General features: G+C 44.7%; 1 protein-coding gene across 1 annotated transcript in view; it reads left to right on the top strand.

The window, feature by feature from the left end:
• LOC141264352 (polypeptide N-acetylgalactosaminyltransferase 12-like) overlaps positions 1-12,873 on the top strand; it is a 96,303-nt gene that overhangs the window by 45,872 nt on the left and 37,558 nt on the right. The gene's annotated exons all lie outside the window — the stretch shown is intronic.

The raw sequence follows: 12,873 nt of genomic DNA, 5'->3' as shown, positions 1-12,873 counted from the left end.
GGCTTATACCCAATGAAAACACAAAAGTTATTATCTCAGTAAATTAAAATAATTAACAAAAAACACCTGCAAAGGCTTCCTGAGCTTTTAAAAAGGTCCCTTAGTCTGTTTCAGTAGGCTCCACAATCATGGGGAAGACTGGTGACTTGTCAGATGTCCAGAAGGCAGTCATTAACACACTCCAGGAGGTCCCAGAGTTCCAATTTTCATTTGGAGATCAAGGTCCCAGAGTCTGGAGGAAGAGTGGAGAGGCACACAATCCAAGCTGCTTGAGTTCTAGTGAGAAGTTTCCGCAATCAGTGATGGTTTGGGGAGCCATGTCATCTGCTGGTATAGGTCCACTGTGTTTTATCAAGACCAAAGTCAGCGCAGTCGTCTACCAGGAAATTTTAGAGCATTTCATGCTTCCCTGTGCCGACAAGCTTTTTGGAGATGGGAATTTCATTCTCCAACAGGACTTTGCACCTGTCCACACTGCCAAAAGTACCAATACCTGGTTTAATAACAACACTATCATTGTGCTTGATTGGTCAGCAAACTCGCCTGACCTTAACCCCATAGAGAATCTATGGGGTATTTGTAAAGATGTGCGGTTGTGGGTTGTAAGTAATCACCTAGGCAGGTTATCGATGCAACAATATTTTATTAATCACATCCATGGTAATGCAGCAATTCCAAGTAAATGGCCAAAATACAGTTCTCTCAGTCCTTAAGTTCTCAACCTGGGATCAGTTGATAACTGAGCTCCAACACTCCATAAGCCATCCATCCATCATCTCTTCTCCCACAGCCATAGGTCCTATCTCTCCAGTGTCCTTCCATCAACTTCCCCCACTAAAACATGTCTTTCCTCTACATCTCTGGGGTCAGCCCCCTCCCAGCACAGAAGTGATCACCCTCCCACTCAAGCATTCACTGTAAGCCAAAAACAATGAAGAATATTCTAGAAGCCTTCATTTGAGAAAGGATGTAAGACCCCCTGTGATGACGGCTCCACTGTGTCTCAATCCAAACTCACCTAATGAGACCATTGGCTGTCGAAACAATGGACTCCTGAGATAAAGATGTCCTGAGATACAGATTAGTGGAATGCTGGACAATTTACAAGTGAATCTAGTGTACACACTGACAAGTTAGCAGAACTATATAAAACATGACAAGTAAATCACTAATAAAACACAATAATAATATTAACAAAAATGGTGGTCCGTTGCTTGGAAAAGTATCATAGTCTTTAGAAAATGGGCAGCTCCTCACAGTATTGTCAAGAGTAAGATGAGAGACACCAGACCCAACAATGCAGACAAGCTGAAGGCTGCTATCAAAGCAACCTGGGCTTCCATAACACCTCAGCAGTGCCACAGGCTGATCGTCTCCATGCCATGCCGCGTTGATGCAGTAATTGATGCAAAAGGAGCCCCGACTAAGTATTGAGTGCATTTACTGAACAGACATTTCAGTAGGACAACATTTCGGATTTTAAAAACATTTTTCAAGCTGTTGTTATAAAGTATTCTAATTTATTGAGATAATGACTTTAGTGTTTTCATTGGCTGTAAGCCATAATCATCAACATTAACAGAAATAAACACTTGAAATAGATCACTCTGTTTGTAATGACTCTATATAATATATGAGTTTCACTTTTTGCATTGAAGAACTGAAATAAATTAACTTTTTGATGATATTCTAATTTAGTGAGATGCACCTGTATTTACAGTGGGGAAAATAAGTATTTGATACACTGCCGATTTTGCAAGTTTTCTCACCTACAAATAATGGAGAGGTCTATCATTTTTATCTTAGGTATACTTCCACTTCCGAATCTAAAAAGAAAAAAAAAAACAGAAAATCACTTTGTATTATTTTTAAATAATTAAATTGCATTTAATTGAATGAAATAAGTATTTGATCACCTACCAACCAGGAAGAATTCTGGCTCTCACACACCTGTTAGTTTTTCTTTAAGAAGCCCTCCTACTCTGCACCCATTGCCTGTATTAATTGCACCTGTTTGAACTCGTTATCTGTAAAAGACACCTGTCCACATACTCAATCAATCACATTCCAACCTCTCCACCATGGCCACGACCAAAGAGCTATCTAAGGACACCAGGGACAAAATTGTAGACCTTCACAAGGCTGGGATGGGCTACAGGACAATAGGCAAGCAGCCTTGTGAGAAGGCAACAACTGTTGTTAGCACAATTATTAGAAAATGGAAGCAACACAAGATGACTGTCAATCTTCCTCGGTCTGGGGCTCCATGCAAGATCTCGCCTAGTGGGGTAAGGATGATTTTGAGAAAGGTCAGGAATCAGCCTCGAACTACATGGGAGGACCTGGTCAATGACCAGAAGAGAGCTGGGACCACAGTCTCAAACATTACCGTTAGTAACACACTACGCCATCATGGTAAAAATCCTGCAGGACACGCAAGGTCCTCCTGCTTACAACCCCAAGAACACCATCCAAACCATGAAGCATGGTGGGGGAAACATCATACTTTGGGGGGTGGTTTTCTGCAAAGCGGATAGGACAACTGCACCGTATTGAAGGGAGGATGGATGGGGTCATGTATAGTGAGATTTTGTCCAACAACCTCCTTCCCTCAGTAAGAGCATTGAAGATGGGTTGTTGCTGGGTCTTTCAGCATGACAATGACCCAAAACACTCAGCCAGGGCAACTAAGGAGTGGCTCTGTAAGCATTTCAAGGTCCTGGAGTGGCCTAGCCAGTCTCCAGTCCTGAACCCAATAGAAAATCTTTGGAGGGAGCTGAAACTCAATGTTGCCCAGCGACAGCCCCAAAACCTGAAAGATCTATAGAAGATCTGTATAGAGGAATGGGCCAAAATCCCTGCTGTAGAGTGTGCAAACTTGGTCAAGAACTACAGGAAACGTCTGACCTCTGTAATTGCAAACAAAGGATTCTGTACCAAATGTTAAGTTCTGTTTTTCTATTGTATCAAATACTTATTTCATGCAATAAAATGCAAATTAATTATGTAAAAATTATATCATGTGATTTTCTGGATTTTTTTTTAAGATTCTGTCTCTCACAGATGAAGTGTGCCTACGATAAAAATTACATACCTCACCATTGTTTGTAAGTGAGAAAACTTGCAAAATCGTCAGTGTATCAAATACCTATTTTCCCCACTGTATATACTGGGATGACAAGCCATGTAACAACTATTTAGAACTGCCCAGCCACTTAGCAGCTTAGCAGCTGGGCCAGCACTGAGTCTTTTAATGTTTTGGCATGCTGGCATCGCCTCTTCACAAAATAGTAGATGTGGCTAAGCAGCAAGCTGTGCGTGGCCAGAATTGCTAAATGAAATCACACAGCGTATCTTGTGCTGCCTGTACCTGCCGGGGAGGAGCTCCAAAGATCGAGGCTGGACAGGAGTCGAGCAACAGAGGTGGTAAGTGCTGTGTGGCTGGTTATGGGGGGCATTATACTCTGTATAAAGGAAGATGGAAGCATAATACTGTGTATACAGAGACTATAGGGGGCATAATATGGTGTATGGGAGAGCTATGAGAGCCATACTACTGTTTATAGGAAAGCTATTGAGGGCATTATATTGTGTATAGGAAACTATAGGGAGCATTATACTATGTACAGTATACATGTATATTACTTACCGGTATTGTGTTTTTTCTGTCACCCATGATGGCACAACGAGAGAATTACGGAGAACTAGGTATGTAAGGGTGGGACCACAGCCTGCAGAACCCTTCTCCCAAATGTGAGATCAGAGGAGGCAGAAAGGTCAAATCTATGGTGATTATAGAAAGTGGACGGAGATGACCACGTGGCCACCTTACATATTTGCTCAATGGGCACGTCCGCTCTTTCTGCCCAGGAAGCAGCCATGCCCCGTGTAGAGTGGGCCTTCAGATTGTTAGGAGGATCTCTGCCTGATCCCGTATAGGCCATCGTGATGGCTTCCCGGATCCACCTTGATACGGTGCCTTTTGAGACCTTTGATCCCTTTCGGGAGCCCTGAAAGGAGACAAATAGAGCCCTATCCTTCCTCCATGAGCTTGTGGATGCTAAATAATGTATAAGGCATCTCCTGACATCCAAGGTATGAAATCTTTCCTCCTTGCTATTTTTTGGTTCAGGACAGAAGGAAGGTAGGGCTATCTCCTGAGACATATAAAATTTAGAAACAATTTTAGGAAGGAAAGCAGGGTCTCGTCTCAAAACTACCCTATCGTCTAGCACTAAGGTAAAAGGTGGATCTGCAGACAAAGCCGGTAACTCACTAACCCTCCATGCTGATGTTAAGGCCACCAGAAGTATTGTTTTTAGGGTGAGTAATTTTATGGACCCTGAGCTAAGGGGCTCAAAGGGAGAACCTGTTAACGCGTTTAGCACTAAGTTTAAATCCCAAGAAGGGACCCTTATTATAGGGGCTGGATTGGCTCTACTGCATGCCCTCATGAACCTGGAAACCCATTTGTTACTGGCCAGATTATAATTATACAAGGCCCCTAAGGCAGAGATTTGGACTTTTAAGGTGCTAACCGCTAGGCCTTTCTCCAGCCCTTTTTGAAGAAATTCCAAAATGGCCATTATGGGAACCCCCCCCCCCCCAGGGAGAATCCCTGAGATGACAAGAACTTCTTCCAGACTCTACTGTAAATTTTAGTAGTGATTGGTTTCCTACTACCTAGAAGAGTAGTAACTAGATTCGATGAGAAACCCCGACCCTCTAGCAACGACCTCTCAAGTTCCAGGCCGCTAAGTGCAATCCTTTCACCTGAGGATGGAATATAGGACCTTGAGCAAGAAGGTCGGGAATCTCTGGAAGAATCCAGGGGTTCGTGACTGACATGCTCTTTAGCCAAAAGAACCATGGTCTCTTGGGCCAGAAGGAGGCTATGAGGACCATTCGAGCCTGATCCTCCTGGATCTTCCTCAACACTGCTGGAATTAAGCACGTTGGGGGAAAGGCATAGGCCAGACTGAAATCCCATCTGCACTGGAGGGCATCTACTACTAAAGGGTTTTCCGTGGGATTCAGGGGGCAGAACTTTTTTAACTTGCTGTTCTGACGGGTTGCAAACAGATCAACCTCTGGAGACCCCCACATAACCACTATCTGGCGGAAGACTGAGTAATTTAGAGTCCATTTTCCCTGCAATAATGGCCTGCGACTTAGAAAGTCTGCCTTCGTGTTGTCCTCTCCTCTGACATGAAGGGCCTTTAAAGAGAACTTTTCCTTCCACTAGAGAAAATATCCTCCCCTCAATCTGCATTAGTGATTTTGAGCGAGTTCCCCCCTGGTGGTTTACATATGCCACCATGACCTGGTTGTCGGACAGAATTTTTATGTGATGCCCTCGTAGAAGGGGTAAGAAGCTGATTAGTGCCTTCTCTACTGCTCGTAGCTCCCACATGTTGGAAGACTCCAGACTCTCCTCCTCTGACCAAGTCCCCTGTATCGGGCAGTTGTCTAGGTGCGCCCCCCACCCTCTGGGGCTGGCGTCCGTAGTAATCACTCTGGTACATTGGGGAACCCAGGGGACGCCTGTCTGGAATGTGTTTCTCTCTAACCACCAATACAGAGACTGAATTATTTGTGGGAGTGTTAACCTGCCCTCCAGAAGTCCCCTGAGGATGATTTCGTTCTTTAGGACGTCCCATTGCAATTCTCTTGAATGAAATTGGGCCCAGCATGCCGCTGGGATGCAGGAGGTGAGGGACCCCAACAGAGACATGGCCCCCCTGAGAGTCATTACTAGGTCTGTTATGGCTGTCGAGACTACATTTTTTATTTTCTCTCTTTTCTGCTCGGGCAGACGGCATTCCTGTCGAACCGAATCCACAGTAAGGCCTAAAAAGATCTGAGTTGTATGCGGGATCAGTTTTCATTTTTCTAGGTTTAAACACCATCCTAAGTTTTTTAAGATGGTGCACACCTGATCCACTTGGCCAGGCAGTGATCGTAAGTTTTGCCCACTATTAGGAAGTCGTCCAGGTACGGAATGATCAATCTGTTCTCCTCCCTGAGATGAGCCGTAACCTCCGCTATAAGTTTTGTGAATATGCGGGGCGCTACTGCTAGGCCGAAGAGAAGAGCTCTGTACTGGAAGTGCTTGACGACTCTCTGTACAGTTACGGCTACTCTGAGGTATTTTTGAAAGTGCCATGTAGCAGCCAGGGAATAGAAGGCTTATCCTTGATTTTATCGTTTCCATCTTGAATGATGGAATGTTCAAGAATTTGTTTAGGCCTTTCAAGTTGAGGATGACTCTGTATGAATTGTCTGGCTTCTTTATAAGGAACAAGGGCGAATAGAACCCTCTTCTTTCTTCTTGTGGTGATACCTCCAGCAAGACATTCTTTTGCAGGAGACCTGAAATCTCTTCCTCCAGTGCCCGCTGTTCTGGTAGAGAGGATCTTAAGGCAGTCGGGATAAATTTCTCTGGTGGGTTCCTCAGAAATTCCAGTTTTAAACCTGATTTTACTAAATTGAGGATCCATTTGCTGGAAGAGATCTTTTCCCAGGCTGGAAGGAAGAGAGAGAGCCTCCCTCCCACCTGGGATAGAGTGTCATTTTGGCAGTTTGCGACTATCCTGGGAGGGCCCGCTGAACAAAAACCCTTTCCCTTTCCTAGAATGATCCTCCCATCTAGATTGTTCTGTGGACGTCCTTCTGCGGCCAAATTTCTTCCTCCGAAAGGACTGCTTCTCCAGAATTGTGTCAAGAGAGGCACCGAAAAGAAAATCTCCTTCACACGGAAGAGAACATAGCTTTCCCTTCGTTTGTATGTCCCCTGGGCAACATTTCAGCCAGACTGCTCTACGGCCAGCATTAGACAGGGCCGCAGATCTTGCTGCTAATCTGGCAGAATCCGCAGAGGCATCTGATAAGAAGGCCGCTGCTCCTTTCAATACAGGTAGAGAGGCCAGAATGGAGTCCTGTGACTTGTTGTTCTTAACCTGGTCTTCTAACCTGTCTAACCAAACCAGAAGGGATCTTGCGGTACAGGTTGCTGCTATGGCTGGTTTCAATGCCCCTGCTGATGACTCCCAAGTACCCTTAAGGAAGGTATCTACCTTTCGGTCCAGTGGGTCCTTCAGAATCCCTGTGTCTTCAAAAGGGAGAGAAGATCTAGAAGCTTTGGATACCGCAACATCCAGCTTCGGGGCTTTATTCCAGGAAGCGGTATCTTCCTCATTAAAGGGATATTTCCTCTTGAAGGAGGATGGAAGGGGACCCTTTTTCTCCGGCCTCTCCCACTCCTTCTTGATAAGTCCCTGCACCTTATCATTAATCGGGAAAACGCTATGTTTTTTCCGATCCAAGGTGCCGAACAGAATATCCTGTACCGATTTTTTTGACTTCTGGTCAACCAACCCCATTGTGGAACTGACGGCTTTTACTAAGCTATCCACACTTTCCAGGGGAAAACAATGACCTGTGCCTGCCTCGCTATCCGAAGAGGAAGAGTCAGTGGAGTCATCCAGCATTCCCTTGTCGTATTCAGAGTCTGAAAGGGTGGGTGGGGTTTTTGCCCTATGGGCCTGGTATGCTTTGGAAAACGACTTAAATGATTTTCTACCTCAGACCTAATAAGGGTTTTTAGGTTTGAAGAAAAATCCGGGGTTCCCTCCGAAATTGTTTCCTCAATACATGGCTGGCATGATCTTTTGGGCCAGTCTTTAGTCAGACCCCGTTCACACAGGGCACATACTCTGTACTTGGATTTCTCCGTACATCTTTTAGGGACATCCTGACCATATAAGGGAGGAAGGAGAGGGAGAGAGAGAAACAAAACAGAAAAAAGTCTACATTAATACGTCGACTTTCACGTAGCTCACTCATCAACCAGTAGATAAAAACAGGGTACCGGAACGGGAGGCAGGACGGTATCCGATACTTCTCCTCGGGAGACCACGGAATCATCGATCCTGCAGGAGCTATGCCGGCTGGATCTTGAATCCCTGGTGCTGAAAGTCGCAGAACGCCCACTGCTCTTGCTCTGCGGTGGACGCTGCTCCTGGGTGCGCTTCCGGCGCCGAGGCTGCCGCGGCTGATCCATCTCCTCGGGCTGCTGCAGCTGCAGCATGGACTGCTGCTCTTGCTGCTGATGCAGTGGGGAGGGCTGCTGTGAGGCCATTACGGTGCACTGTGCCCCTGCCTGGCCAGTGATCTACCCTTAAGTACCCTTATTGTGCCAGGGAGATCACCAGCTGTCGTCCCCGCAGCTTCCGGTATCTCCCCCGAAAATTACATCTGGGGTCAGAGGTCCCGGCGTGCGTCATCGGGGCGCGACTTCCGGTTTCGTCACTTCCGGTCGCGCCCCGTGACGTCACATCCGGGATGCGGGGTTTGCCGGCTACCATGCTGTGTAGGTGCCGCAAATCCCCGCCCGCACGCGGGGAGACCACATGTCAGCACCAACCCATGGCGCTTCCAGGAACCACGGGACCGGCCGCAGCAGAGATTGTGCCCGACCACCACCGACCGGCCCCGGCCCAGGTAAGATGAACTTACTGCTGTCACCGCCAACGAGAAGGAAGGTCCCCCATCAAGGACAGGAAACCACTGATGCGGAGAGAGGTGCTGCCCTTTTTATCTTGAAGGTTTCCTTTCGTGAAGGGCGGATCCCCTCTCTCGTTGTGCCGTCATGGGCGACAGAAAAAAAGGAGCTTTGGGGGCATAATACTATTCATAGCAGGGCTGTGTGGGCATTATACTGTGTATAGGGGGCATTGTACTGTATACATAGGAGAATTATACTATGTATATGGGGCATTATGCGGTTTATAGAGGTTATGGAGGGTATTATAGTAAACCTGTCACAAGTTTTTTCGTATATGAACAAATACCATCACCTTCATCAGTGCCTGTGCTGCATTTCACAAAGTTTTATTTTATCCCCTGACACCCCCTGTATACCCTCCAAAAAAAACTTTTAAATTGCTGCAGTTCTGTATACAAATCCAGACAATCTGGTCCTATGGGCATCATTGCTGTAGTGTCTGTCCCTCCTCTCCTTTGCCAATAGACATACTCCGACTTTGATGTGGATGACATATCCTGCATCATCCACATAGCCGAACGAAATATTGCACCTGCTCAGGGACATCGTCGGCTCGTGTAACCATACTTTGCTATGCGCTACTGCAGGCATAAAACATAGCTGCACATGCGACGACACGGCCTTATGTTGTATGTTCTGCCCTGCCCTGCCTGAAGTGACCAGAAGGTAAGAGCTACCTCTGTTTATTAAATGTGATTACTTTCTTATTTTGCCACTCTTACTCTTTCACCATGCGTACATATACCCTCACAGTTTTTGCTCCACCAATCCTTACTCTCCTTTGCTACCCCCAAACTTAAGCGCTCTCCAAACAAATCATTATATCACCTTACCTCTTACCTTCCGACCTAATCATATCTGCAGACCTGCTTCTCAATCTCACATCCCTCCTACTAAAACAGAAAACTAGCCAGATACTCTCCTTTTCTCACTTCCTCTCCCTCTCTCTGCTTCTCCTCACTACTGGTGATATATCTCCCAAATCTGGACCTACACAGCTGATATCCCTCATTAATTCTCCCTCCTATCGCTCCCGACCTAGTAGAAACTACCGTAATATCTGCAACATAAAACCCGTTCTTTTGACCCCCGCTCCACTACTCCCTTTTTCTGGAGCACTTTGGAATTCCCATACTGTCCGCAATAAACTCCACATCATCCACAACCTCTTTACCTCTCACAATCTATTCTTCCTGGCCCTCACCGATAGATGGCTGACACCTTCTGACACGGCCTCACCTGCTTCGTTGTGTTATGGTGATAGGTCATAGACCGACCTCTGGGCTAGGCCTCTGCCTTTATTGAACACTTCTCCACCTGGCTTCTATACTTTTCCTCTGTTGACATTCCTACCATCATCATGGTGACTTCAACATCCCTATTGACAGCTGCCAGTCTGCAGCCTCCAAACGCCTGTCGCTCTTTCATCCTTTGGTCTTACTCAGTGGTCCTCCACAGCCACCCACACAGACGGACATACAGTGGCATGTGAAAGTTTGGGCACCCCTGGTCAAAATTACTGTTATTGTGAACAGTTAAGTAAGTTGAAGATGAAATGATCTCTAAAAGGCCTATAGTTAAAGATTACACATTTCCTTTGTATTTTTGGCACACAATATATATATATATATATATATATATATTTTTTTTTTTCTTTTTCTTTCATTCTAAAAATTACTAAAAGGAATATGGGCCGATGCAAAAGTTTGGGCACCCTGCATGGTTAGTACCTAGTAGTACCTTCTTTTGAAAGTATCACAGCTTGTAAATGCTTTTGGTAGCCAGACAAGTGTCTGTCAGTTCTTTTTTGAGGGATTTTCATCCATTCTTCCTTGGAAAATTCTTCCAGTTCTGTAAGATTCCTGTGTCGTCTTGCATGCACTAATATTTTGACGTCTAACCACAAATTTTCAGTGATGTTCAGATCAGGGGACAGTGCGGGCCATTATAAAACCTTCAGCTTGCACCTTTTCAGGTAGTCTATTGTAGAGTTTGACTTGTGTTTACGATTATTATCCACTTGTAGAAGCCATCCTCTTTTCAACTTCAGCTTTTTTACAGATGGTGTTAGGCTTGCAATGCATCAAGAATTTGTTGAAATTTCATTGAATCCACTCTTTCCTCTACCCTTGAAATGTTCCCTGTGCCATTGGCTGCAACACAACCCCAAAGTATGATTGATCCACCCCCATGCTTAATGGTTGGGGAGATGTTCTTTTCCTGAAATTCTGTGCCCTTTTTTCTCCACACATACCTTTGATCATTGTAGCCAAAGGGTATGTGCCCACGTAGCGTTTTTCAAGCGTTTATGCTGCGGAATTTCCGCAGTGTAAACGCTTCAAAAACGCTTGGTAATCCGCCCCCCATGGTCCTAAATGACAAGCCGCACTGTCAATGCCCATGCTGCAGATTTTTCCACAGCGTTTATGCTGGGCTCAAAAATCCGCAGCATGTCCATTAATTTTGTGGAAGCGCAGCGTAATCGCCGCCATTGACTTGAATTGAGACGCATATAATCCGTGTCAGTACATTTGTACTCACGGATTATATGCGTTTCAATGTGCGGATGGTACCCAGTTCTGGAGGAGAGGATTATATTCACCTTCCGACGGCCCCGGGTCTCTTCTTCTGTGCTTGCGGGCAGGACTGAAGGACCTTCGGTGACATCACAGTCATGTGACGGCAGGTCTTTCAGTGCAGTGTCCCGCGATATCCCGGCAGCCAGGAAGGAGCGCAGCAGCACACCCCGGGCCATCGGAAGGTAAGTATAGGTTTATTTTTTTATTTTTAAACAATCTTTCGGTCACACTATATAAATCCATGCAAACAACATGGATTTATATAGTGTGACCTAGTTGTCAAGCACTTTACAAGTGATGCTAAAATCGCCTGGAAAGCGCTTGTCAATCCGCATGCGGAAACGCATGTGAATAACGCTTCAAATCCGCATGTATTTGGCAGGAAAAACGCATGCACAATCTGCATGTGTTTTTTCTGCCAGGGAGATGCAGAAATGCTGCAGAAATTTTCTGCTTAATTTCTGCATCGTGGGCACATAGCCTAAGACTTCTATTTTAACCATATTGGTCCACAGGACTTGTTTCCATAATGCATCAGGCTTGTTTAGATGTTCTTTTGCATACTTCTGACGCTAAGCTTTATGGTGAAGACGTAGGAGAGGTTTTCTTCTGATGACTCTTGCATTAAGGCCATATTTGTGCAGGTGTCTCTGAACAGTAGAACAATGTACCACAACTCCTGAGTTTGCTAAATCTTTCTGAAGGTGTTTTGCAGTCAAGCGGGGGTTCTGATTTGCCTCTCTAGCAATGCTACGAGCATCTCTCATTGAAATTTTGTTTGGTCTTCCAGATCTTATCTTGATCTCAACTGTTCCTTTTAGCTGCCATTTTTAAATTACATTTTGAACTGAGGAAAGGGCAACTTGAAAACGCTTTGCGTTTTCAAGTTTCAAAGTGCTAGGCAGCTGTTTATAAGAACCCATGGCTGCTGTTTTTTTTGCACAAGTTTAGAGGAGTCTGGGTTTTTATAATGCTGGGAAATTTGCATCACCTGGCCTTTCCTAATGATGATAGTAAGCCTATAACCCTAACAAGCTAATTAAGGTCTGAAACCTTGGGCAAACTTATCTGAGCACACAAATCTCCAAGGGTGCACAAACTTTTGCATCAGCCCATTTTCCTTTTTGTAATTTTTAAAATGTAAAATATAACTATATATTATACATTTTAAAAATTACAAAATGTATATAAATAGTTTTTATACAGTACAGACCAAAAGTTTGGACATACCTTCTCATTTAAAGATTTTTCTGTATTTTCTTGACTATGAAAATTGTACATTCACACTGAAGGCATCAAAACTATGAATTAACACATGTGGAATTATAAACTTAACAAAAAAGTGTGAAACAACTGAAAATATGTCTTATATTCTAGGTTCTTCAAAGTAGCCAACTTTTGCTTTGATGACTGCTTTGCACACTCTTGGCATTCTCTTGATGAGCTTCAAGAGGTAGTCACCGGAAATGGTTTTCACTTCACAGGTGTGCCCTGTCAGGTTTAATAAGTGGGATTTCTTGCCTTATAAATGGGGTTGGGACCATCAGTTGTGTTGTGCAGAAGTCTGGTGGATACACAGCTGATAGTCCTACTGAATAGACTGTTAGAGTTTGTATTATGGCAAAAAAAAAGCAGCTAAGTAAAGAAAAACGAGTGGCCAACATTACTTTAAGAAATGAAGGTCAGTCAGTGCGAAAAATTGGGAAAACTTTGAAAGTGTCCCCAAAT

This window comes from Phyllobates terribilis, unplaced genomic scaffold (assembly GCF_046119375.1).
Source record: "Phyllobates terribilis strain yellow unplaced genomic scaffold, ASM4611937v1 Scaffold_4__5_contigs__length_816908805, whole genome shotgun sequence".
In the NCBI taxonomy this organism is placed as follows: domain Eukaryota; kingdom Metazoa; phylum Chordata; class Amphibia; order Anura; family Dendrobatidae; genus Phyllobates; species Phyllobates terribilis.
Note: the sequence above shows the minus strand (reverse complement) of the source record. Positions and strands in the feature narration are given on the sequence as shown.